Source organism: Carlito syrichta, unplaced genomic scaffold (assembly GCF_000164805.1).
Source record: "Carlito syrichta isolate Samal-C Ts95f unplaced genomic scaffold, Tarsius_syrichta-2.0.1 Scaffold313978, whole genome shotgun sequence".
NCBI classification, from domain to species: Eukaryota; Metazoa; Chordata; class Mammalia; order Primates; family Tarsiidae; genus Carlito; species Carlito syrichta.
This window is the reverse complement of record NW_007258074.1, coordinates 844,608-848,784: the sequence shown is the minus strand read 5'-3', so window position 1 is coordinate 848,784 and position 4,177 is coordinate 844,608.

Below are 4,177 nucleotides of genomic sequence, written 5' to 3'. Positions count from 1 at the left end.
TGCACCCCTCATGCCCAGCAGTCCCCTCCTCTGTTTTTGTCTTACCAAGCAGATCACATGAGATGGTAGCCTGAGCAACCAGATACATTGCTGATCTCTGCACTGATACTCCCAGGTGGATTCACTCAGTTGTTGTTCTGGTATCTATTACTGCATAGACATTGTTAGGCTACAGATAGGGTGAGGGTGGATGGAGGGTATGGAGTGGGGCACAGCACCACTGGAGCCAGCGTGCTGGAGGTGTGCACTGGTAACCAGAGATCTGAGTAATGCAAAGAATTGCAACACACAAAGAGGTGAAAGAAGAAAAGATGTATTTAAGGAAGGTTCACTTCACACAGACAGGAAGCGGGCCTACACTCTAGATGAGTGTGACCCCATAGCCCCTTGAGACCCAGCTTTAATCCTGTCCCTTGGAGGTGTTACAATCAGGTAGGTGTTACTGCTGTGACTTCCTTATTGACCATCTGTGGATGTCTTGGAGACCCTGTGACACAGAGACCCATTAATGTCCACCCACAGTATCATAGCCCCTAGAGAAGCACACGATAAGGATCCCGGTGCTCCTTAGAGCTAATAGAGTGTGCATTTCCCCTTATCTCCTATGCAGGTTGCCAGCGGGCAACCCTGTGATCTGCATAACTTTTGTAATCACAAGTTTTGTGATTTGCATAACTTTGCCTCATGCATGATATCTTAGGCCTTGTAAACTCCCTTTACTCTAGGCAAGCTTGATTGCCCTTCTGCCGGGCCCTACTGATAAAACTATGGGATACCTCTGATGTCTGGTACCAGTAAGTCTGGACAGAAAACCCTGAGGGGGGGGTCCGGGTCACCACACACCGAGTATACAATGGGTCGATACTGGTCATGGTTAAGGAGTCTGTGTTTCTGAAAAGACAAAATCTTTACCTAAAGTATGCATTTCTCTAAAACAACTTGTACTTTCTCATCATTAGGCTTCCCACTCTCAGTCTGTTCTTTCAGACATTGTCCTAAAATGTGATAGCCGGGAGTAATGACAGCATACAGTGAGCTTAAGCATCTGCCACTTGGCCAGGGCTAGGCTGGGAAAGCACTCCTCTGCTCCACCAGGCATCAGCTGGGGTGGCTTGGAGTCTGTGGCTAGAGTCATCCGAAGGCTCCTTACTCACACGTTCATGTTGGCTGTTGCCTGGGAGCGTAGCTGAGCAATTGGCTGGAACACCTGCAAATGGCCTCTCCACATGGTGGCTGAATTCCAAAGGGGAGCCTTCTGCATGGGAGCCAGACGGAAGTTGGATTCTTCTTATAGCCTAGCTTCAGAAGCCACGTAGTGCCATTTCTGCCACATTCTAATTGTTGAGAATCACACGAGTCCCATCCAGGTTCAAGGGAAGGGGAAAGAGACCTCAGCTCCTGATGGGGAGCAGGAGTTGAAAGAGCCCGTGTGACCAGAAATATTTGAAAAACACAGTGACTGCCACTGTCACCAAACAAGCACTGGACCCTTCTGGGCACTGGGGCACTGGGGCACAGACAGGACTTGGACACAGTCCTGGCTTTAAGCAGCTCATATTCCAAAACATAAGACAGACACACAGCTGGGGCTAGGTTGGCATGGATTAGACGGAGTGAGGGCAGACTTTTTGTTAAAGTTAATACTTGTAAAGTGTTGATTATGTTTAGGACACCATTCTGGGTGTCTTCCATTTAATCCTCTGTCAGTTTTTTGAAGTAGGTACAATTAAATATCCCCACATTCTACATGGGATCTACTGAAAGCACAGAGAAGGGAAGTGTCCAAGGTCACATGGTTAGAAAGTCAGAGCTGGGATCAACTTAGGCAGTCCTGCCATGGAGCCTGTGCTGAACACTGCATCGCCTTGTCTTTCTTCTCAGGTGCCCTCCTCTGGAATGGGGCTCCTTGCATGGAATCCAACATCTGTCTCAGGGACCAGGCAACTCTGTGCTCAGTGCCCCAGGAAGCGAGGAGGGCTGTGCAGAACAGGTCTCCTGGTTTCACTTTTGGTCGATGTGTTCTGTGCCTAGGGAGTAGAAAGTCCAGAGTGTCACGGCTCATCTTTCATCCTGTTGACATCCTCTCACCCAGGGCCAATCCCAGAAGGGTGGCGAGGATTGAGGGGTGCAGGCTGCCCTGCTGAGTGGGAAGGAACAAGACATCCATTCTCCTTGGTGCCTGGGACCCTCCTGGGAAGAATGTCGCGTGGAGTGACGAGGTATTTTCTGAGGAGTGGAACATCATCACACAGGTATCAAAGCACAACATGTACTTTGGGGTCAGCCAGACCTGGCTCCAGACCCAGGCTCCTTCCCTTCCTGCTGGATGATCTGAGAGGTGGCTTCATTCCAGTAAGCCCTCAGTTTCCCATTCTGCAAGCAGGGTGAGACTTGGTTCATATAATTTCCTTGGCATGAAATGAGACAACATACATAAAGCATCTAGCATGGTGCTGCCACATAGTAGATGTTCAGTGATGCTCTTTCCCTCAGCCCTTGCCTCCTGGTGAGTGACCAGAACTAGACCCTGTGTCCCCCAAAATCTGACCAACACCTAACGGTGTGAGTCTTTCACCTCCCTTGTTTCTAGACACTCTATCACTAGTAATGCAGTCTGTGATTATTTTTTTGGCAGCTATATTGCTCTGGTTTTCACCAACTGAAATCTCTCTAGAGGCTGCAATGAGCTGTGATTGTGCCACTGCACTTTAGCCTGGACAACAGAGTGAAACCTCGACTCAAAAAAAAAAAAAGCCGGGCTCGGTGGCTCAGCCTGTAATCCCGCGCCTTTGGGAGGCTGAAATGAGTGGATTGCCTGAGCCCGTGGGTTCGAGACCCATCTGGGCAAGCGAGACTTCATCTCTACAATAAAATAAAAAAATCAGCCGGGCGTGGTAGTGTGCACCTGTAATTCCGGCTACTCGGAAGGCTGAGGCGGAAGGACGGCCGGAGCCCAGCAGGTTGAGGCTGCGGTGGCCGGGAGCGGCCACTGCACTCCAGTCTGGGCGACAGAGTGAGACTCCAACTCAAAAAAAAAAAAAAGAAAAAGAAAAGAAAGTAAGGGTGGGATGTGGGTAGGAGATGAAAACCTACAACCACATTTGAAACTAGCACGTCAGGACCATCCACATACTGTGAGCATTGAAGACAATCAGCTGCCAGAGTCATTTGGGCTGGAGAGGAAGAAGTCTTGGTCACTGGGGTCACTGCGTAGTTCCCCTTCTGGTACAGACTTGGTGTTCCCAGAAGTGAGAGGCGTGGTCCTGGCCAGATAAGGGCGGCCCTGGGGCTCTGAGCATTAGCTCAGGGCTAAGTGTTTTGCACACTTCATTAGTTTGGTTGTCACCACAACCATGCCATTGCCAAGATCCCACTTTCCTTATGACAAGACAATCGAGATTCCAGGAGGTGTAGGAACTCATGTGAGGTCCAACAGTGTAAGTGCTGAGGGCTGGCTCCATGTCTCCCAGGGCTGGGGGAATGGGAAAAGGGAAGCTAGTGTTTAACGGGAGTTTCATTTGGGTACGATGGAAAAGTTCTGAAGATGCACGGTCATGATGGCTGTAGAACAATGTGAATGTACCTAATACCACTAAATACACTTTGAAATGCTTAAAATGATCATTTTAGCCGGGCTTGGTGGCTCAGCCTGTAATCCCGCGCCTTTGGGAGGATGAGGTGAGTGGATTGCCTGAGCCCACGGGTTCGAGACCTGCTTGGGCAGCAAGATCTCATCTCTACAATAAATCAAAAAATCAGCTGGGCGTGATAGCGCATGCCTGTAATTCCGGCTACTTGGAAGGCTGAGGCGGAAGGATCGCCGGAGCCCAGCAGTTCGAGGCTGCGGTGGCCGGGAGCGGCCATTGCACTCCAGTCTGGGCGACAGAGTGAGAATCCAACTCAATAAATAAATAAATAAATAAATAAATAAATAAATAAATAAAATAAAACTTGGTACTTGGGTACTTCGAGTAATATGGCAATGGGACAGGTTGGACAGTGAGAATGTCTGTGAAAGCAAGTGTCCATAAAGACTCTTGCTTTCCCCTGGGTGACTGTTGCTGCCACTGCCAGCCTCCTCCTTGGCCCCATGCACTGTTCAGTGGCTGTCACCACAACCACTGCAGCAGTCACCCCACCTAGAGTGGACCTCGGCTCCCTGCCAGGCAGAGCTGCA